This window comes from Hyperolius riggenbachi, chromosome 10, assembly GCF_040937935.1.
Source record: "Hyperolius riggenbachi isolate aHypRig1 chromosome 10, aHypRig1.pri, whole genome shotgun sequence".
Classification (NCBI taxonomy): Eukaryota; Metazoa; Chordata; class Amphibia; order Anura; family Hyperoliidae; genus Hyperolius; species Hyperolius riggenbachi.
The window spans coordinates 219,867,536-219,891,631 of NC_090655.1; the positions used below are offsets into that span (position 1 = coordinate 219,867,536).

General features: G+C 46.1%; 1 pseudogene; it reads right to left on the bottom strand.

Moving 5' to 3' along the window:
- Positions 1-854: 854 nt before the first annotated feature.
- The window catches only part of LOC137536826 (zinc finger protein 850-like), a 49,107-nt pseudogene continuing 25,865 nt past the window's right edge, over positions 855-24,096 (bottom strand).

A 24,096-nucleotide genomic window follows, 5' to 3' on the forward strand; every position in this document is an offset into this window, starting at 1 on the left:
ATGCTTTTCTAAGCCCTAAGCGCTGTACACACTCATGATTTAAGTCGGCTGAGGTAGCCAATAATCAGGTGTGTGTACAGTAGCCCTGACTCCGTCCCTGCAAGCAATCTGCCAGGGTGATAGACACTCAGTCTAATTGATCCGCATGGCAGATTGCTTGCAGGGCAGGAGTCAGGGCTACTGTACACATGCCTGATTATTGGTTTAGGCGGTCGTAATCGACTGCCTCAGCCGACTTAAGTCAGGTGTGTGTACGGCCTTTAGCTGGGCACCTTTGCCATGTGGAGATTAGTGCATAGCTAAAGGCCCATACACACGAATGCCTCAAGTCAGCTGAGGCGGCTGATAACGACTGCCTCAGCTGACAATATGGCATGTGTATGGCAGTCTCCCACAGCAATACAATCAGCAGGAACAAAACAAGAAAATATTGCACAGTACACACTAGCTTGCTCTAACATGTTTTTCCCCAGTCTCTCCCCACTCAGCTTAGTCACTATTGGCAGGCAGGTGCTGTTTGTTGGGGACAAAGGGACATGCTTACATTGCTCCCAACAAGGTCGCTGCCCACTGCCTCTGATTAAGCAGTTTTGTAAAAGGGGCGGGACTGGAGGGACACTGGGACTCTGAGAATGCGTGGCTGTACTTGTGGCCGTGCACACTAGATACTTGTTTACTCCAGAGGGGTGGTGATAGAGGGGACAGGCTGTCGACATATAAAACAAGCTCTGCAGCTTATGGAAAGGGCGGGACTGAAGGCTTCCCGCTTGCCCGATCAGCGCGCACGTCACAGTAAGTTACAACCACTTCTGCGAGTGAATAGTTACAGCCACGGCTGCATTGCAGTGAGGCAGGGAACTGCAGCCCAACTCAACACATACCCTGTGTGGCCCGGTGTTGGGCCACGGACCGGTGGTTAGGGATCCCCGACCTAGGGCTCTCTTAACGTGAAACTGATTCCCACACTCTGAGCAGGCAAACTGCTTGTCACCTGTGTGAATGAGCATATGTGTTATCAATGTGTGTTGTGCAGCAAAATGGTTCCCACATTCTGCTCAAGGAAACGGTTTCTTTCCTGTTTGACTCATGTACATGAAGTTTAGACTTGCAGAAGAACTTTTGCCCACATTCATTTCACTTAAACAGTTTCTCTCCTGTGTGACTTCTCTCATGTATATGAAGATAAGACTTAGTGGAAAACCCCTTCCCACATTCATGGCACCCAAATGGTTTCTCTCCTGTGTGACTTCTCTCATGTATATGAAGATTAGACTTAGTGGAAAACCCCTTCCCACATTCACGGCACTCAAACGGTTTCTCTCCTGTGTGACTTCTCTCATGTATATGAAGATTAGACTTAGTGGAAAACCCCTTCCCACATTCACGGCACTTAAACGGTTTCTCTCCTGTGTGACTTCTCTCATGTACATTAAGATCAAACTTAGTGTAAAACCCCTTCTTACATTCACGGCACTCAAACGGTTTCTCTCCCGTGTGACTTCTCTCATGTATATGAAGTTTAGACTTGCAAATGAACTTTTTCCTGCATTCATTGCACTCAAACGGTTTCTCTCCTGTGTGACTCCTCTCATGTAACTTAAGATGAGACTTAGTGGAAAACCCCTTCCCACATTCACAGCACTCAAACGGGTTCTCTCCTGTGTGACTTCTCTCATGTTCATGAAGTTTAGACTTGCAAATGTACTTTTTTCCGCATTCATTGCACTCAAACATTTTCTCTCCTGTGTGCCTTCTCTCATGTACATGAAGATAAGACTTAGTGCAATACCCCTTCCCACATTCACGGCACTCAAATGGTTTCTCTCCTGTGTGAATTCTCTCATGTGCATGAAGATTAGACTTAGTGGAAAACCCCTTCCCACATTCACGGCACTCAAACGGTTTCTCTCCTGTGTGAATTCTCTCATGTGCATGAAGATTAGACTTAGTGGACAACTCCTTCCCACATTCACGGCACTCAAACAGTTTCTCTCCCGTGTGACTCCTCTCATGTGCCTGAAGATAAGACTTAGTGGAAAACCCCTTCCCACATTCATGGCACTCAAACCGTTTCTCTCCCGTGTGACTTCTCTCATGTACATGAAGATTAGACTTAGCTGAAAACCTCTTCCCACATTCAGAGCACTCAAATGGTTTCTCTCCTGTGTGAATTCTCTCATGTACATAAAGCTGAGCCTTGGTGGACAACCCCTTCCCACATTCAAGGCACTCAAACGGTTTCTCTCCCGTGTGACTTCTCTCATGTCTATGAAGTTTAGACTTGTAAATGAACTTTTTCCCACATTCATTGCACTCAAAGGGTTTCTCTCCTGTATGACTTCTCTCACGTTTAAGAAGATCAATCTTCTGGCTAAACTTTCTCCCACAGTCACAGCACTTAAATGGTTTATCTACCATATGACAGCTTCCATGTTGAACAAGATGAATTTTAAGGAGGAAACCTTCTCCACATTCAGAACACTTATGGTGTGTCTCTTTGCTATGGATTGTCAGGTGCCTGGTGAGATGTGCCTTTGTAGAGAAACATTTCCCACACTCAGGACACTCATGCAGCTTCTCTCCGGTATGGACAAGGTGGTGGAGTTGTAGTTTGCCTCTGGTGGGGAAGCTTTTAGTGCACTCAGAACATGAAAATTGTTTGACTTCCATGTGGGACAGTTTATGTCTACTAAGTATACCTTTTGTAGCATAACTCTTCCCACACTCAATACACTGGAAAGGCCTTTCTCCTGTATGATACCTCTGATGGATTATAAGCTCTGATCTACTATGAAACCCCTTCCCACACTCATCACAGTGAAGTGGCTTCACCCCAGTGTGGATACTCTGATGGCTCTGAAGAGTTGATTTTTGAGTGAAACGTTTCCCACACTCTGAACATTCATAGGGCTGCTCTCCCGTATGAAGCCTCTGGTGCATAGTTAGAGAGGATTTATATATGAAGTATTTCCCACACTCATCACAGGAGAACTCCATCTTTCCTTTGGATGTTGTCTTTTGCTCTTGCTCCTCTGTGTCAGAGTGGGAGTCCAGCTCATCATTAGTGGGGTTGTACTCTGACTCATTGCTGCTGTCACTCTGTTCATCTGATGTCACTAATCTGTCATCTGTCACATTCTGCTCTTCTGGTTCCTGGTCACCATGGATGGAATCTGGCATGATGTCTGTTTTCTTGGAAGTTGTTTTGGAAAGTGTAACAACCGCTGTAACAGAAAACAACAGTCATTCATCACTTACAGCACAACTCCATATAATATCTGTCTTATTTGTTTCTGTTTGTTTCATTCATTACAGTGTTTGCAGCTAATGGGAGATTTGATGTACCAAATTTAAATTTTGAAAACCAAAATGAGAATTATACACATTAGGCCAGCAGTTAATCTCTATGTGAAAAGACATGTATTGTCCTTTGACACATTCTTATTTTTACTGACAAATTTTGCTTTCCTACTCATGGACCCTCCATTCTATCATTATAATTTTGTATATGTTATGTATACTATTGAGGATTGTTTCATTAATAGTGTCAGTTGTGGTAGTTATGACCTGGTGATATGGACTGCTCCAAATGTGGTGTTTAGGGGGTAAACCTGTTGCAATTTGCTTGCATAGATAGGTGAGGGAATTCTAAATTAGAAATGTCGCGAACATCAAATTTTGGGTTTGTGAACACGAACTTCCACAAATGTTCGCGAACAGGCAAACCCGGCAAAACAGAAGATAATGAATCCAATATGGCCACCGCAACTGCTTTTTAATAGGAGGGTAGGGGGTTCAGGAGGGGGTGCGAGCTGATTGGCTGCCATGTGTCTGCTGACTGTGAGTTAAGGGGTTAAAGTTTAGCTCAATGATGATCTATAGGGAGAGGGTTGAGCAGCGGAAGTTTGCAAAATAATGTCAGCCGGCGAACAGTTTGGGCCATCTGTATTCTAGATATCAGTCTTCACAATATACTGGAGGAACTGTAAAGAATACATATTTGCATCTTCTCCCATTCTCCAAAAATCAATAAAAGAAAATAGAAAGCCATGCTTGATATAATCTTTACATAGACTGAACCAATTATTTCTCAGATCTCACTGTTGTAGACGATAAAAGCCATTTACAAGGCCTTCCTCTAGACCTGTGGTCCAGGCAGGGTGTAGCTAGAAATGACTGGACCCCATAGCAAAAAAAAATTATGCTCCCTCCACGACCTTCCAACCCCACGGACCTCAGACCTCCCACCCAAACACTTTGTGGGGAAATTTCCCCACAAAATGCAACCAGATTGTCGGCAGATTTCCACACAATATTGTAATGATCGGTGTAAAACAGAGAGGGTCTGATTACCGGTGATCTGCAGTATCACCGAGAATACAGATATATACCCAATTATTGATGATCTGCAGTATCACCGATAATCAGATATATCTCTAACCTCTGGACACCTGAGTGATAAGAGTGTTTTGGTGCAACAGTAATACTTTGAGGACTGCACCTCAGGAGCAGGAACAAGGACAGTAAGGAGTACTGCACAATAGCAAGTTCCTTCCGTTAGCCTGGACTCTCCCGAGAGGGGAGTCAGACTGAGAGTAGGAAGGACTGAACTTGAGTGACACCAATGAGGGAGTGTCACTGACAGATCTGTGAACTATCTCTAATAGAGTAGATAGTTCTCAAGGTCGGGCAGGCCAGGTTGTCAACACACAGACAGATAAGGTACAGAGACAGGAGACAGATGCGGAGTCCTAAGACGAGCAGAGTTTGACAACAGAGTATCAGAATGACAAGGTACAAAATCAGAGATCAGAAGAATGGTCAGGAAAGCAGAAGGTCATAACAAATAATCAACAATGCCTAGACTTGGGTGTGAGCTCCTTGATCATCAACACCCTGGAACTAGTCTAGATAATAACACAGATGGTAAGCTAATTCCTAATCTGAGGTGTGAGGTCCTTGGTCATCAACACCCAGGAACTGGTCTAGATAATAACACATATAATAACAGAATTCCTAGTCTGAGGTGTGAGGTCCTTGGTCATCAACACCCTGGAACTGGTCTAGATAATAACACAGATACTGACAAAAGGTCTGAGTGCTACCATGTAATGATCGCAACGCCAGACACCAGAGAAATGACCAGCACCCAGTATATATACTCCAGCGCTCCTCAGCGCCTCCCCTGAGTGCTGGACCAATGAAACCTGACAGATTTGTCAGCTGACCGGCTTGGTCAGCTGACACCCTTCTGACTGTCATAAAAGCTTTGCCTCTTAGCGCGCGCGTCCTTCTGAACCTGTGTGCACTATCAGTCCCAGCCACACTAGACATGTGTTGTAATGTATCTGCTGTGCTGAACGCGGAACCTGCCGCACCGCTATCCGCGCATGCGGCGGTTTCTCCGCGTTCATCCGCACTGCTAACTGTGGACCCATGCGTGCAACCTGCTGCGTCTGACGCGGAATCCGCCGCTCTGTTCACAGGACATGCGTCGGTTCCTCCGCGCTCAGTCAAACTAGCAGATACCGGCCCAGGCGCGCAAGCTGCCATGTTAAACGCGGAATCAGCCGCCTTACTCTGAGTCCCTGCGGCTGCTCTTCCGCGTTTTCTCACAGTATCCCCCCCCCCCCCGAGGAGTGGACTCCGGACAGCTCCTACCCGGTTTCTCAGGATGCAAAGCGTGGAACTCCTTCTTTAACTCATCTGCATGCATGCGACACTCAGGTACCCATGTTCTTTCCTCAATACCATACCCTTTCCAGTGAACTAAATACTGCACTGAGTTTTGTACAACACGTGAGTCTAAAATCTTTTCCACTTCGTACTCAGGTTGGTCATCTACCATCACAGGGGGAGGAGGAGTGGAACCCACATGCACTGCTGGCTTAAGCAGGGATACATGAAAGGATTTTACCCCACGCATGCTGGCAGGAAGATCAATGGCATAAGTTTCATTGTTGATCTTCCTGGTTACCGGAAAAGGACCCACAAATCTGGGTCCTAACTTGGGCGAAGGTTGTTTCAGAGTCAAATGACGAGTGGACACCCAGACCAAGTCTCCTGGGTGAAATTTCCACTACAAGGAATGTTTTTTGTCAGCTTGACCTTTTTGGCTTTGAAAGGCCTTCTGTAAATTGTTTTTCACGATCCCCCAAATATTCTTAAAAGACTCTTGCCAAGCCTCCAAAGCTGGAAACGAAGTGGAAGCCACTGGCAGTGGGGAGAATTTAGGCAACTTTCCAGTCACCACCTGAAACGGAAAGAATCCAGAGGAAGAGCTTTTCAAATTATTGTGTGCAAATTCCACAAACGGCAAGAACTTGACCCAATCATTCTGTGCATCCGCCACATAACACCTTAGAAACTGTTCTAGTGACTGATTAATTCTCTCCATCTGACCATTGGTCTGTGGGTGGTAGCCTGACGAAAATGACAGTTCCATGCCCATTTGATGACAAAATGCCCTCCAAAATTTTGAAACAAATTGGACTCCCCGATCTCACACTATATTTTCCGGAATGCCATGTAGCCGGAAAATGTGCATGATGAAGAGATCGGCCAACTCCTGGGCCGAGGGGAGTCCTTTCAGGGGCACGAAATGGGCCATTTTACTGAATCTGTCGGCTACCACCCAAATGACCGACATACCTTCAGACCTCGGGAGCTCACCCACAAAATCCATGGACAAATAGGTCCATGGTTCACTCGGGGTGGGCAAAGGCTGCAATGTTCCCACAGGTGCCAGACGGGAGGGTTTGCTCTTTGCACACACTGCACATTCTCTCACATACTCCTTGCAGTCGGTTGCCAAAGAAGGCCACCAAGCACACCTAGCAACCAGGTCCTGTGTTCTGGCGGCTCCAGGATGTCCAGCATTTTTGTGGGAGTGGAACATCTGCAGTATCTGGAGACTGAACGGCAATGGTACGAACATGACCCCCTCAGGCTTCCCCTCAGGATCGTCCTGCTGGAAGGGACCTAACGTCTGAATCCAGTTCCTCCAAGTCTCTGTGGCTGCCAGTATCACTTTCTGTGGGATAATAGTCTCAGGGTCTGAGGGCTGTGCTGTCTCTGGCTCAAAGCATCTGGACAAGGCATCTACCTTAATGTTTTTACTACCCGGAGTGTACGTAATTATAAATCTGAACCTCGAGAAAAATAATGACCATCGAGCCTGACGTTCTGTAACGATCGGTGTAACACAGAGAGGGTCTGATTACCGGTGATCTGCAGTATCACCGAGAATACAGATATATACCCAATTATTGATGATCTGCAGTATCACCGATAATCAGATATATCTCTAACCTCTGGACACCTGAGTGATAACAGTGTTTTGGTGCAACAGTAATACTTTGAGGACTGCACCTCAGGAGCAGGAACAAGGACAGTAAGGAGTACTGCACAATAGCAAGTTCCTTCCGTTAGCCTGGACTCTCCCGAGGGGGGAGTCAGACTGAGAGTAGGAAGGACTGAACATGAGTGACACCAATGAGGAAGTGTCACTGACAGATCTGTGAACTATCTCACACAGACAGATAAGGTACAGAGACAGGAGACAGATGCGGAGTCCTAAGACGAGCAGAGTTTGGCAACAGAGTATCAGAATGACAAGGTACAAAATCAGAGATCAGAAGAATGGTCAGGAAAGCAGAAGGTCATAACAAATAATCAACAATGCCTAGACTTGGGTGTGAGCTCCTTGATCATCAACACCCTGGAACTAGTCTAGATAATAACACAGATGGTAAGCTAATTCCTAATCTGAGGTGTGAGGTCCTTGGTCATCAACACCCAGGAACTGGTCTAGATAATAACACAGATAATAACAGAATTCCTAGTCTGAGGTACTTGGTCATCAACACCCTGGAACTGGTCTAGATAATAACACAGATACTGACAAAAGGTCTGAGTGCTACCATGTAGTGATCGCAACGCCAGACACCAGAGAAATGACCAGCACCCAGTATATATACTCCAGCGCTCCTCAGCGCCTCCCCTGAGTGCTGGACCAATGAAACCTGACAGATTTGTCAGCTGACCGGCTTGGTCAGCTGACACCCTTCTGACTGTCATAAAAGCTTTGCCTCTTAGCGCGCGCGTCCTTCTGAACCTGTGTGCACTATCAGTCCCAGCCACACTAGACATGTGTTGTAATGTATCTGCTGTGCTGAACACGGAACCTGCCGCACTGCTATCCGAGCATGCGGCGGTTTCTCCGCGTTCATCCGCACTGCTAACTGTGGACCCATGCGTGCAACCTGCTGCGTCTGACGCGGAATCCGCCGCTCTGTTCACAGGACATGCGGCGGTTCCTCCGCGCTCAGTCAAACTAGCAGATACCGGCCCAGGCGCGCAAGCTGCCATGTTAAACGCGGAATCAGCCGCCTTACTCTGAGTCCCTGCGGCTGCTCTTCCGCGTTTTCTCACAAATATGCAAACAGATTGTCGGCAGATTTCCCAACAAAATGCAACCAGATTGGTGGCAGATTTCCCCACAATTTGCAACCAGATTGGCGGCAGATTTCCCAAAAAAATGCTACTAGATTGGCGGATTTCCCAAAAAAATGCAACCAGATTGGTGGCAGATTTCCCCACAAATTGCAACCAGATTGTCGGCAGATTTCCACACAGTATGCAACCAGATTGTCGGCAGATTTCCCCACCAAAAGCAACTGGATTTTTGGCAGATTTCCCCACAAAATGCAACCAGATTGTCTGCAGATTTCCCTACAATATGCAACCAGATTGTCGGCAGATTTCCCAACAAAATGCAACCAGATTGGCGGCAGATTTCCCCACAATTTGCAACCAGATTGTCAGCAGATTTCCCCACAAATTGCAACCAGATTGTCAGCAGATTTCCCCACAAAATACAACCAGATTGTTGGCAGATTTCCCCACAAATTGCAATCAGATTGTCTCCAAATTTCCCCACAAAATGCAATCAGATTGTCACCAAATTTCCCCACAAAATGCAGTATATGCACTGCACTGGGTAGGCAGTTAGGTAGCTGGGTGGCAGGGTAGGCAGATAGCTAGACGGGTGGGAGGGTAGTCAGATAGGTAGTCAGATGGGCAGTTAGGTAGCTGGGTGGCAGGGTAGGCAAATAGGTAGACGGGTGGGAGGGTAGGCAGATAGGTAGCCAGGTGGGCAGTTAGGTAGCTGGGTGGCAGGGTAGGCAGATAGGTAGACTGATGGGAGGGTAGGCAGTTAGGTAGCAGGGTAGGCAGATAGGTAGCTGGGTGGCAGGGTAGGCAGATAGGTAGCCGGGTGGGAGGGTAGGCAGTTAGGTAGCAGGGTAGGCAGATAGGTAGCTGGGTGGCAGGGTAGACAGATAGGTAGCTGGGTGGCAGGGTAGGCAGTTAGGTAGCTGGGTGGCAGGGTAGGCAGTTAGGTAGCTGGGTGGCAGGGTAGGCAGATAAGTAGTTGGGTGGCAGGGTAGGCAGTTAGGTAGCTGGGTGGGCAGTTAGGTAGCTGGGAGGCAGGGTGGGCAGTTAGGTAGCCGGGAGGGAGGGTGGGAAGTTAGGTAGCTGGGTGGGAGGGTAGGCATTTAGGTAGCTGGGTGGGAGGGTAGGCAGTTAGGAAGCCGGGTGGGAGGGTGGGAGGGTGGGCAGTTAGGTAGCCGGGTGGGAGGGTGGGTAGCCAAGTAGTTTAGTGGGGTAGGGGCCCAACTCCTATCCCCCCTGCCTCACCTGGGGTCCCCCCTCCTTTTATCAGCGGCGGGAGAGCGGCATATACAGCAGGCTCCGGAGGGTTAATCAGACGCTAGGGGTTCAGCTGCCTCCTGGTCTACGGTGTTTCTTCTGTATTGCTGCTTGCAATAAACCAGGAAGCGGTGTGAGCAGCAATACAGAGGAGACAGCGTAGCCTGGAGGCAGCTGAACCTCTAGCGTCTGATTAACCCGCCGGAGCCTGCTGTATATGCCGCTCTCCCGCCGCTGATAAAAGGAGGGGGGCCCGACGAGGTGAGGGAGGGGGACCCGGGCTGGCATAATTTAAAAAAGAAAAGTCCTATCAGCTGCGGGCCCCCTGTGACATAGGGCTGCTGCGGGCCCCATAGCAACGCTATGGTTGCTATACCCATTGCTACGCCTCTACGGTGGTCCCCAAAGTATGGCCTGCAGGCTGGATTCAGCACGCTGAGCGTTTTTGTTCAGCCCCCTAATAGATTTCCATACACTAACACCTGGCGGATGCAGAGGAGCAATGCACTCCAACAGAAGAAACAGGCACCATGCTGATGGCTTCTGAGAGTATCTTGCATGTTAGGTGACACTGCTGTGCAATTGTTCATTTGACTACTGGACGGGGGGTGTCATGGGGGGGTGGGAAGTGGAGAGAATTTTACATGCTGAAGATCAATGTGGAGGTGGCATGGGTGGGGTTAGCAGCTCTTTTGATTATTGGGGGAAGATGCATGTGAATTGGGGGAATATGTTTTCAGAAATCATTTTTACTAGCTTACATTGCACAATTAGACCAGTCACATTGAATGATACGCATAGCTCCCAACTGTCCCTCTTTCAGAGGGACAGTCCCTTTTTGGGAGCCCTGTCCCTCCGTCCCTCTTTCCTCCTCATTTGTCCCTCTTTCAGGACTTTGTCCCCCTTTCTATATAAATATATATATTTCTATACTAAAAATGTGTTTGATTGACTCTAAAGTTTATTCCCAACCTTTAAATTGATATATTACTAATTTTAAAATTTTACTATGAAGGTAAATTAACCAGGATAGAAAGGACCAATGTGGTTTGAATAATAAAACACCATATTTTTCTTTTGAAATCTTTATGGTATTAGGGGTGCTGTGGGGCGTGACCATGGGTGTGGCATGGGTGTGGCTTAAGTGTCCCTTTTTCTCATCTCAAAAAGTTGGGAGGTATGTGATAGGACCAATCAGATTACACAGTTGGACCAATCACATTGCATGATTAAACTAATCAGAATGGACAAGTCAGATTGGACCAACTGTGCAATTTGATTGGAAAAATCTGATTTTGTCCAGTTGTGATCCTAGTCGCCCCATGACCCACTCTGCCAAGTTTGAAAACGCTATTATTAACAATGGCTACCATTTACATTTTTAAAATTAATGGCTGATATTTGAATGGCTTTTGTAGGCTCCACCCACTTTTCCTAAATTTTGGAAAGTTGCCAATGTCAAAAATATTTGGTCCAAGTTGACTGTAGTTTCAAAGCAGTACTTTTGGCAAACTACCTGTCTAGCTATTAGAAAATAGTTAAATTATGACAGTTTGTTTTAAGCTCCACCCAATTTTGGGCATGTTTCAAAAATTACATTTTAATTCGGGTTGACATCAAGAATAGGTGGTCCAAGTTTGGAGACTGTAGCTTCAAAACTGTAAGACTGGAAGTGATTAGACAATTTTCCCTGCCAAAGTCAATGGCAAAAAGGGGTCTTTGGTTGTCCATCCCAGGGTGCGAAGGGTGAGATCGCTTAGTAAAGCACAGGAACCTGCTACAAGGCAAAGAGGTGTGGAACGTTTGGTGCTTGTACCCCTAAAACTGTAGGAATAGTAAAAAAAAATGGGGGAGGGGGAGTGGAAGGAATTACAGATCAACAGCGACCGGCTTGGAAATTATTATAAATTGTGTGTGTGTATGTGGTGGTGGGGGGATATTTTGCAGGCCACAGTTCATGTGACTACTGGGGGGGGCGTCATTTGTGTGAGGGGAGGTGATATGTTGTGATAAATGCTTTTTTTTTTACATGCTGCAGATCACTGGGGAGAGTTATGTGTGAGAAGTGAGGGGAATATGCATTGAGAAATGCGTGCGTGCGTGCGTGTGTGTGTGTGTGGTCATAAAACCTGCACTTTCTAAAAAAAAAAGGGACACAATGGAGTAGACTCACTAAAGCTTAAAGGGGAACTTCAGTGAACATTTTACTGTTGGCAGGTGATGTAGCTGCTGCATGGTTTTTCGCAGTTGGAAACAGCTGTAAACAGCTATTTCCCACAATGCAACAAGGTTCACAGACAGGAAACTGCCAAAAGTTTGAACTTTTCTTGTGGGAGGGGTTACTTGTGGGAGGGGTTTCACCACAATATCAGTCATACAGCGCCCCCCTGATGGTCTGTTTGTGAAACGGAATAGATTTCTCATGTAAAAGGGGGTATCAGCTACTGATTGGGATAAAGTAACATTTTTGGTCAGAGTTTCTCTTTAACATGCTAAGCAGAGTGCATTAAACCAGTGAGTGCACTCTACGTGTGGTCCTGTTGCATAGCAGGCGCTCTTAAGTTACGCATGCTTCTTTGAAGTTCCACGCGATGTGATGTAGCGCAACTGCGATAATTTACTAGCGTGGCCGCTATTACGTTAATTCATGTAGTAGCAGCTAGTGAAGTATCGCGGTTGCACTACACCAAATAGTGCAGCACTTCAAAGGTGCGTGCGCAACTTAAGAGTGCACCCCATGCAATAGGACCACGCTCACCGGTTTAACCTACCCTACTTAGCCCGTTAAGCTTAGTGAATCAAGTCAAATATCTATACTTGCTAAGCAGGCGGCATGGTATCAGCACTTGCTACCTTAGGAAAACTTCTGCACTTGCTAAGTGAGGGACATAATATCTGCACTTAAAGAGAGTCTGAAGCGACTACAAATAGTTATTTTTACCTTTTAGTTCGCTTTAGAGATGTTGATAGATGAAAACCGCTGCATCCCCGCGGCAAAACGAGGGCTTTAGACCCCCCAAAGCCCCATGGGAAAATCCGGGGAGCGCTTCTTAAAAGAGGCAGAGCTTTCTGCTGTAGCTCTGCCTCTACTGAAGTCAATCGTTGCAGATCTCCGCCTCTCCTCGCCCGGAACAGTGAAAAATAGCGCACAGCGCTGACAGATAAAAATGGCGCCCTATTCACTTACATTATCAAACGATATTTATCATTTTAAATGTTAAAAAATGGCGCAGACCTTTTGAACGTAATTTATCGTTTTAAAACCTGCTTTTTTTATCCTGCCTGAACGTTATTTATCGTCTTAAGCCCTGCTCTGCTGCCGTTTTTAAAATGTCTGCCCACCGACTTTAACGTTTAATAGCAAAGCCACCTTAAAAGCTAGAAAATTAAAATTTGCTGGTTATATTAAGAAGAATAGTGGGAACAAGAGGAAAACATTTTTTTTTCAAAAGACCTTAAAGTTTTTGAGAAAATCGATTTTAAAGTTCTCCTTTTGACCATGGGAAAATTAAATGCCCACCGATTTTAGCGGTTAATAGCAAAGCCCCCTTAAATGCCAGAAACACCAAATTTGCAGGGAATGTTAAGGAACAAGAGGAAACATTCTTTCAAAAAGACCTTATACTGTTTGAGAAAATCGATTTTAAAATTTAGAAGGAAAAATGTATAGATTTAAATGTGTAAATGACAGTTCTTAGGGAAACAATTCCCACCGACTTTAGCAGTTAATAGCAAAGGCCCTTTAAATCCTAGCAACACCAAATTTGCAGGATATGTTAAAAAGTGGGAAACAATATTTAAAACAAATTTTTTTTTTAATGTGCTGAGTGTGGGAAATTAAAAAAAAATGGCATGGGTCCCCCCTGCCAAGCCTCTGTAACCCCGTGTCCCCATGCAGGCTGGGATAGCCTGAATGTGGAGCCCTAGCCCACTGGGGCTTCGCACCCTGAGCTATACCAGCCCGCATGGTCCATGGTATGGGGGGGGGGCTCTGGGGAAAAGGGGCGGCCAAGCCTTCCCCTCTCCCCTGGAGCCCTTGTCCTAACTATGGACAAGGGGCTGTTCCCCACCTCCGGTGCCCCAGGAGGAGGTGGGATGATGACTTCCTGGGGGGTTCATGGTGGCATCTGGGAGTCCCCTTTAAGAAAGGGACCCAAGATGCCCGCCCCCCTCCCAGGAGAAATGAGTATAGGGGTACAAAGTACCCCTTACCCATCTCCATAAAGTGTTAAAAGAAATAAAAACACAACAACGAGAAAAAAGTATTTTATTAATCTTAATTAACCAGAAATACTTACCTGTACCTTTAAAAAAAGTTTCCACGCCAATATCCTCGGGAAAAGCTCCCACGCTATAATTTGTTATGTCCCACGACGACAGTATCCTCTATCTTGCGATCTTCAGAAATACTTACCTGTACCTTTAAGAAAAAGTTCCCACGCCAAAATCCTCGGGAAAAGGTCCCACGCTATAATCTGTTATGTCCCACGATGGCAGTATCCTCTATCTTGCAATCTTCAGAAATACTTACCTGTACCTTTAAGAAAAATTTCCCACGCCAATATCCTCAGGAAAAAGTCCCAAACCAATATCCTCTATCTTGCGATCTTATGTTACATTGATTGAAGATTACCACGCACCGCTGCCACACACGCCGCCCCGCCCCACTGCTCTTAGCTATAGTATAGCTGAGAGCAAAAAGCATCTTTACATTTTGGCTCCAAGGCTCCCCATTGGTTCCTTAACAGTCCAATGGGGATCAGGAGGATCCCTATTGGTCAATAAGGTACCAATGGGAAGCCTTGGAGCCAAAATTTAAAGATGCTTTTTGCTCTCAGCTATACTTAGTATAGCTGAGAGCACGTCCTATGTGGATGCTATACTGCCGGCTCCCACTGCCCTCCCCGCCTCTCTGTGTCACCCTCACCCACGCTGGCACCCAGTGAACCCATGGGTGCACTGGGTGCCAGCATGGGTGTGGGTGACAGGTGGGGAGGCAGGGAAGGCAGCAGGAGCCGGCGGTATAGTGTCCTCATAGGACGCACTCTCAGCTATACTAAGTTGTGGCGTGTGTGGCGGCGGTCAGCGGAGATCTTCAATCAACCTAAGAAAATCGCAAGATTAGAGGATATTGGCGTGGGACCTTTTCCCCAAGGATATTGGCATGGGAACTTTTTTTAAAGGTACAGGTAAGTATTTATGGTCATTTTTAACCCTTTGTGAAAATGGGTTTTTCTCCTGGGAGGGGGATGGGCATCTGGGGGTCCCCTTCTTAAAGGGGACTCCCAGATGCTGCCATGAACCCCCCCCCCCCCAGGAAGTCGTCGCCCCCACCTCCTCCTGGGGCACCGGAGGTGGGGAAGAGCCCCTTTTCCATAGATTGGACAAGTGCTTCGGGGGAGAAGGGAAGGCGGGCTGGTATAGCTCAGGGTATGAAGCCCCATTTGGCCGGTGCTCCGCATTCTGGCAATCCCAGCCTGCATGGAAGACAAGGGGTTACTGAGGCTCGGGAGGGGAGACCCCACGTCATATTCTTTTAAAATTTCCCACCATCTGAAAATAAAAAAAAATTGGTAGGAAATTAAAAAAAAAAAATGACGATGTAAAATCGTTTTTCTCAAACACTATAAGGTCTTTTTGAATTTTTTTTCCTCTTGTTCCCACTGTTCTTCTTAACATAACCAGCAAATTGGTGTTTTTAGCTTTTAAGGGGGTTTTGCTATTAAACGTTAAAGTCAGTGGGCAGCAAAGCAGGGCTTAAAACGATAAATAACACTCAGGCAGGACAAAAAAAGCAGGTTTTAAAATGATAAATTACATTCACAAGGTCTACACTATTTTGTGCTGTAAAACGATAAATATTGTTTTAAACAAATATCGGGCAGAAGGGGGCACCATTATTTAACCGCCGCCATTTTTCACTGGACGCCTCCCCGCTCCTCTCAGTCTTCCTTCGCAGAAAATGGCAGGGAGAGGCGGAGATCCGCACGGCGATTGACGTCAGTGGAGACAGAGCTGCAGCTGAAAGCTCTGCCTCTCAGGGCAGCAGAATCCATGACCAAGAAGGTGGTGGATTTTGTCCCGGGATTTGGGGGGTATAAACCCTTCATTTTGCTGCGGGGATGCGGCGGTTTACATCTACTGAGACTACTGAAGCGAACTACCAGGGAAAAATTACAATTATTAGTCGCTTCAGAGTCTCTTTAAGTGAGAGACATACCGTATTTCGCGCCGTACAAGACGCTCCAGAATATAAGACGCACCTAGGTTTAGGGAGCAAAAAACAAGGGAAAAATATATATATACTAAACCTGGTGCGTCCATGTTCCAGGAGCGTCTTGTAAATGTTCTCCCTTAATTGGTGTCCTCCTGTGTCCCCTTCTGTCCCCAGTGTGTGTACTACTGTCCCCAGTATGTCACTAGTGGGTATCCTGCTGTCCCCAGGTGTCCCCTGCTGCTACCAGTATGTCCCTAATGTGTGTCCTGCTGTCCCCAGTATGTCCCCTGCTGCTCCCAGTATGTCCCTAATGTGTGTCCTGCTGTCCCCAGTATGTCCCCTGCTGCTCCCAGTATGTCCCTAATGTGTGTCCTGTTGTTCCCAGTATGTCCTCTGCTGCTCCCAGTATGTCCCTAACGTGTGTCCTGCTGTACCCAGTATGTCCCTAGCTGCTCCCAGTATGTCCCTAATGTGTGTCCTGCTGTCCCCAGTATGTCCCCTGCTGCTCACAATATGTCCCTAATGTGTGTCTGCTGTCCCCAGTATGTCCCCTGCTGCTCCCAATATGTCCCTAATGTGTGTCTGCTGTCCCCAGTATGTCCCCTGCTGCTCCCTGTATGTCCCTAATGTGTGTCCTGCTGTTCCCAGTATGTCCCCTGCTGCTCCCAGTATGTCCTTAATGTGTCACGAAGGTGTGTCCTGCTGTCCCCTGTATGTGTGCCTCTGGTACGTACCCTGCTGTCCCGTGTGTCCTGTTGTCCCAAGTATATCCCCTGTATGTCCCCTGCTGTCCTCCGTACGTTCCCAAGTGTCCCTGTTCTCCCTGGGTGGTCCACAACTGCCGTTGTGTATGACCGCAAACACCCGCCGCCGCTTGTGCCTACGTCCCCCCTGTGTGGTCCGCAACTGCCTGCTTGTGCCCCCGCTTGAGTCGACGCTATCCCCCCGGTGTAAATAGCTAGACCGCGCTCATCTTACCTAAGTCAGTGCCTTCTGCGGGGATCGGAGACCTGTCTTCACACACGCGGCTCCCCCTAGTGAAGGCTTCTGCTGATGACGCAGCAGAAGCAATTACTAGAGTGGAAGTGCGGAAGTGAAGACAGGTCTCCGATCCCCGCAGAAGGCACTGACTTAGGTAAGATGAGCGCGGTCTAGCCATTTACACCGGGGGGAAAGCGTAGACTCAAGCGGGGGCACAAGCGGGCAGTTGCGGACCACACAGGAGGAACGTATGCACAAGCAGCGGCGGCGGTGTTTGCGGTCATACGCAACAGTTTGTTGGCAGAACGCGGACCACACGGGGGAGCCATGGACACACGCAGGACAGAGCAGCACATAAGGGGCAGTGCAGGGAATTCCCGACGTGGCGGCGGGTCGCGGTTCCTATCGGCGGGCGTTCGTAAGTCGGGGATTCCCTGCCTTTGCCGTATAAGACGCAGGGACTTTTTCTCCCCATTTTGGGGGGGGAGAAAAAGTGCGTCTTATACGGCGGAAAATACGGTAATATCTGCACCTTCTAAAGGCCCATACACATGTCGGATTTTTCTGAACGACGGGTCGTTTGAACGTCCCGTCGTTCAGTCGTTCGCACGCGGAATCAGACGTGTGTACGGACTATCGTTCGCGTGATAAGACTGGTTTCCAGCGATCCGCCGACCAGTCTTATCACCCGAACGATAGTCTGTACACACGTCGGATTTGACGTGCGAACGAGTGAACGACGGAACGCTCAAACGACGGGTCGTTCGCAAAAATCCGACGTGTGTATGGGCCTAAAGTGAGGGACATGATATCTGCACTTGCTAAGTGAGAGACATAATATCTGTACTTTCTAAGTGAGGGACATGATATCTGCACTTGCTAAGTGAGGGACATGATATCTGCACTTGCTAAACTATAAAATATAGAGAGACCGAGAGACCGATATAGTGTAGTATGTTGTTAGCACAAATAAGGTATAAATAATCTGTGAGAATGTATACTCACAAACATGGGTTACCACTCAGGCAACCACTGTATAGGCAGGTGAGGAGATTAGACCTGTCCTCACTCAGGAATAAGAAGCCACTCTCTGTAGATCAGAAGAAAGGGGTAGATCACCCCTCCACCAGGGGTGGACACGGTATCACAGTACGTGAACAGAGGCGCCAGCAGGATAAAAATGGATAAAACTTTTAAAATTTACTGGGAGGAAGTGGTGGACTTACCTCCATAAAGCAGACACACGAAAGACTGTCTGAATAGTAGTAATCACATTTAATAAATAGTACCCCAAAAAGTGCAACGCGTTTCGCAGGCCAAGCCCGCTTCATCAGGCAATAAACGTGGGGACAAAACAGAAGTTCGTCAATAGCAGGTGTAGCGCCTCAGACTATTCAGACAATCTTTCGTGTCTGCTTTGTGGAGGTAAGTCCACCACTTCCTCCAAGCAAGTTTTAAAAGTTTTATCCATTTTTATCCTGCTTGCGCCTCTGTTCACCTATTGCTAAACTATAAATTAGTTCTGGGAAAAAATATTACCCAAAGAAAGCCTAAATTGTACTGAAAAAAATCTCACTAAGATGTAAGTAATTAAAATAATTCATACGTAATCTAAAATGTACTGTTGTATAAATGCGACACAGCTTAAGTGTCAAAAATTTCAGGAACCTTAAAGCGTAACTGAGATGGTACACTGGGCCTTTTTTATACTTACCTGGGGCTTCCTCCAGCCCCTTGAGGACCACTCTAAAAAAAAACAACACAAAATCAAGGCTCCTCACCTCGAGCTAGGACATTTAAACACTTGCAGAAGTATTGGGGAGGTGTTGGAAGGGGTGTGGCAAGCAAAACAGCAAAGTCATAATGAACTTCCGCACATCTTCATGCAAATCCATTCACAAAAATCATACAGCAATCAATGCTGTCCCTGCAGCTAAGTTAAAAGCTGGGATCTTCGTTAGAAGAATAAAGTCTCTTGCGTAATCACATACACCACATATAGGTAGCCTAGTGTCGTATGTGTCCTAACTCTGGCCCTGTAACATGCATAGCACAAACATGTACGCATTCAGCGCATCAAAACCTGTCTAAGGAATAGGAGAACATACTGTATCCTTAACGTCCTCTCTGGGACAGATAGTGCATCTAACTAATCCTGCAAGGGCTGCTAATCCTTACATATGTACCATGGGCACACACCAGCAAGCTGTGTGTGTGCTAAGATCACTAATAGGGGAAGAGGGAGAGCACTAGATAAAATCCTAGCCACAAAGGATCAAATACAATATAAAAAACACAGAATCCAGGCTCCTCACCTCGAGCTAGGACATTTAAAGGGATACTGTAGGGGGTCGGGGGAAAATGATTTGAAGTTACCCGGGGCTTCTAATGGTCCCCCGCACACATCCTGTACCCACGCAGCCACTCACTGATGCTCCGGCCCCGCCTCTAGTTCACTTCTGGAATTTCAGACTTAAAGTCTGAAAACCACTGCGCCTGCGTTGCCATGTCCTCGCTTCCCCTGATGTCACCAGGAGCATACTGCGCAGGCACAGACCATACTGGGACTGCGCAATACACTCCTGGTGACATCAGCGGGATCGAGGACACGGCAATGCAGGCGCAGTGGTTTTCAGACTTTAAAGTCTGAAATTCCAGAAGTGAACTAGAGGCGGGGCCGGAGCATCGGTGAGTGGCTGCACGGGCACAGGATGCCTGCCTGCCACTTTGCCTTATACACAGCTCCCCCTGTCTTACACAGTACTGAACCCGGGTGCTAGTAAAAAAGGGCGCACAGGGATAATGGACAAAAAGGGCGCCGCCATAGACTGCAATGCAAAATATCGGCTATTCGGCGCCCGACAGGAAAAAAGGGCGCCCGAGAAATAGCAGTTACAGGGATCGTGTTAACAAAAGTTTTTGTTCACAGAATAAGGTTTATAACAAATATCGTTTACGAGTTCGTTTTGAGTTTGTGTTATACTTATTTTTTCGTTTTTAAATTTCGCTTATATCAGTTTTTACTTATTTTTTCGTTTAAAAATTTCGCTTACAAAAGTATAACAACTACATTTTCGTTTACACTTCTTTGATCATTTAAAAATTTGTTTTCATATGTATAATGCGTAAATACCATTTTCAACCTTATTGTATTAGAAATACATCGCTTTTGGTATTAACTTTGTTTTTACACTTATAATGCGTTGATTATAGTTACTAAAATATCGCTTTTAATTTTACTGTTATTTTAAGATTTCTAATGCTTGTAAGGCTATCTATTGTATTTTATATATTTATAAATACTTTTCTCTATTTATAATTGTAATGATCGCTGCTGCAGCAGGCATTGCTGGAAGTAGTAGTGCTGCAGCTCAGGTAGTTCTGATCTCTTTTCATGCAAGCTGCATAGCTTTGTCGGCCTTTCCCTGCTGTCAGCTTGTGACTGATTATCATTCACCTGTGTGGGAATCTGCATGTCTGCTCCCATTGGATGACCTCAGTATAAAGATCTGCTTCCTGCAGGGTTTCCTTGGGTTTTCATAGCTTCAGTTTGAGCCTGTCTTGCTGTCGCTTCAGCCCCGTTCGTGTTTCTTGTTCTAAAAGATACTTTGCTGGTTTTGCATCATATATTGGTTCATTGCCCATATATATGCATACCAGCACGTTTATTATTTTCCTTGTATTCGTGTTACGTTGATACATCAGTGTCGCTGATGTATACGTACACGAACTGTTTATATCCTGTGTGCAGTTAGTCAGCTTTCCAGCACGTTTTGGTAGTTTGCGCGTTTCGTGAGCACCCGTGCTGAGCTAGTATCCTGCTCCTGGTCCTGTTCGTGGATTGCGTTCATCTCTGCGAGGAGATAACGAATCCTTCCGAATCCTGTCCTGTTACCGTTTGTGGATTGCGTTCATCTCTGCGAAGAGATAGCGAATCCTTCTGAGTCCTGTTCCCTGTATTGCTCCAGTGCTAGTCAGTGTTCCTGCTTATGTCATATATCGGTTCATTGCCGATATATACATATGTTAGTCAGACGTTACAAATAGTTTCATTGATAGCTGTAATTGTAATACGCTAGGAAAACATACTTATTGTATATTTGTCTGTGTTACGTTCATCTATCTTGATCCTGCTATTTCCTGACTATCTTGTCCTGTCTTTGTGAGGCACGCCATCGCTGCAAACGCATTGGCTGCCTCATTCCAGTCTGTCTTATTGTGGACGCTTGCTGTCACTAAGTAGTGGCTAGTTAAGCAAGCGTTCATTCTGTCTACCTGTCCTGATCTCCTCAGTCCTGGTTTATGCGCTCAGCGCTACTTTGCGCTGAGACGTTATAACGAAAGCATTGTTTGTGGCTGTCAGATCTGCACCGGCTCTGTGCGCCACAATCTCCTATTGGAGTCAGTCCTCCCCTCCACTATACTAGGGATAGCCTGTTTCCTTGTGCTAGTGTGTGTACCTCCTCCACGTCAGCTCATGCGTTGCATGCTGACTGTGAAGAATACACCACCAAGCCTTACATTATGAAAACCCCATTACCAATCCCCATTGTGGGGGGATTCCCAGAAAGTATGACACTGTTAATTATGGTTCCTGTTCCTTTAAGAAATTTGAAGAACTTAACTCTGAAACAGAAAATGAGTTTTTCTCTGAATGTGCCAGGTTCCTGGCCAATCCCGATCTCCAAGCGACTCCTGTTTCAACCTGGGCACTCCAACTAAGTTATATTTTGTTTAAAGGGGAATTATTCCAGTGGGCATTTGATGTTCTCAATCATTCCGATTTGAAAGAGAGACCGCTGGAATTTCTAGCGTTTGTGATCCATAACTGGTTGCGCATAGATCCATTGCCTTTTCCTCTTAATGAACTCCTGGCAGCAGGCCAATCAGCTTCTCCTTCAATTGCTTGCAAAAATGTTCAGCAAGCAGAAAGTGTTACTGATAATTTTCCTGCAGCCTTGAATAAATCACCAAAAACAGCAGGGTCTAAGGCAAAACGCAAACGTTCTAAGAAACGTGTCCGATCTGCAGAGTCGTTATCCTTAACGACTGAGACCTATAATGAGATTCTGCCATTAACAGATAATGAAATGCAATTGTCTTTCAGGGGAGTTAAATGGACTTATAAAACTACTAATGAACTTTCATCACTGGCTAGGGAAAATAAAGATTTTTGTTTAAAAGAATTATCTGAGTATGATTATGAGGAGATATTACAGAGTATTGAACAAATCAACTTATTTGTGAAGCAAGGAAAATTTGCATACACTACAGTTCAACACTTGCTACAGGTATTGGAGATTCTTAAGAATAAGGAATCTGCCAATCACCTGCTAATTAACCCAATATATGTCCCTGCCACAATCATATCTGCAAACTATGATCTGCCTGTTAAGTATGCTTGGAATCCTCCATTTGAGAAAGGAGAGATGGAAGCCCTGGTCTGTGAATGGAAGAATGATTCAAGTTCATTTTGTCAATTTTACAGTGCAAAAAGTGAAATGGTATTGAACGCATGCATTAAGTCAGCCTATAACCTAATAGAGGCTGGTGTGTGTAGGTATGACTGTGTGGCTCCTTTGATTGATGTGTGGGAACTGATTTTGGATGATTTTTATGTGACTCCGAATTCGCAAATTTGGCGTTCTGACCCGCCTGCTTCAGCACCTTTGGCTGATTCAGCAGGTGATTCGGGGCTCTTTTTGTGTGAAATTGAAGTTCCTGCAATTCCACCCTGTACCATGGATAACTCAGTGTTACTTCCCAGTAAAACAGAAGCCACTTATACTTTCTTAATTTTGCCCTGCACAACTTTCTCAGCAGAGAATCCAGAGGTCCTGCTGACTTCTGAGTCCAGCCTAGCCAGTACTCATGAGTCTTTGTTCAGTGAAACAGACACCAGAAAAATCTTGCCTGTCTCTGCAAACACTTCTGCAGAAATTACCTGTGTTAATAAAGTTCAACTCCTGTCTGATCCAGCAGATGCCAATAGATGCACTACATCAGTTTCCGAGTCCCAGCAATCCTGTCCAGAAACCTCAGAACCCCAGCATCTGAATTTTCCAATTTTCCAATTGAATGGTGATTCAGATGCGCAAACATTGTGTCTTGATCTTCCTGTTTCTACACCTCGCTCTAGTTTCGTGAATAGCTCAGAGCATCTGCTATGTGAACCTGAAATTGCAGAATTATTACCTTGTTCAGAAAATGTTCCAATAAATTTGCCCTGTACCATGAATTGTGCAGCAGATCTCTCCAATGAAACTCAGGTCACAGAATCATTATGCTGTCCAGCAGGTGCTTCCATGGTTTTGCCCTGCAATATGGACTGTTCAGTGATCCTGTCCAGTGAAGCTGTGGTCGCAGAGTCTTATGCTTCACCCAGTACTTTGGATACTTCAGACCCTCTAGCAGAGGAGTCTGAGGCACTGCTTACCTCAGTTGGTTTTGCAGTAATATTCACTTGTCTAGCAGCTGTTTTGGAATTACAGTCTGCTCTAATAAAACTTGATGAATTTCTGCCCAGCAAAGCAGAAGCCATTGAAATATTGTCCTCGTCAGCAAGTGTGTTAGATACCTTGCCCTGTACACAGTCTGATTTAACCAATGTTGTTGAGTCCCTCTCCAGTGTTGTAACAGCCGAGGAACTCCAGCCCTGTCCTCTGAATGTTTCAGAAGTCTTGCCCTGTAACATGGATAATTCTGATTCTCTGGTCAAAATAATAGAAATCTCAGAATTTCAGTCCGGTCTGATGAGTGTTCCTGAAACCCAGCCCTGTATCCTGAAAGATTCTGGTTCTCTGGCCGCTGTGGCAGAGGTTCCAGAGTCCCCTTCCTGTCCAGGGAATTCTTCAGTTTTGCCTAGTCCGGTGGGGGCTGCTGCAATACTGACTTGTTCTGCAGCGCCTCATGAACTCCAATCCAGTGTATTAGATGAGTCTCTGTCCAGTCCAGAGGTAGTTGTGGAGTCCCTATCTGGTTCAGTGCATACATCAGAAGATTTGTCCTGTCTTGTTAGTGCCCCTGAATCTGATTTGTTACTGACTTTGCTGGAATCAGCGACATCTAAGTCTGATCCTGCATTCTCGTGTAAAAGTCCAGTAGTTGCGAAGTCTAGTCATGATGATTTTTTTTTGGCCAGTCCTGGTTTTGGTCCTGTCTTGGCTGACCCTGAGGCTCAAAGTTCC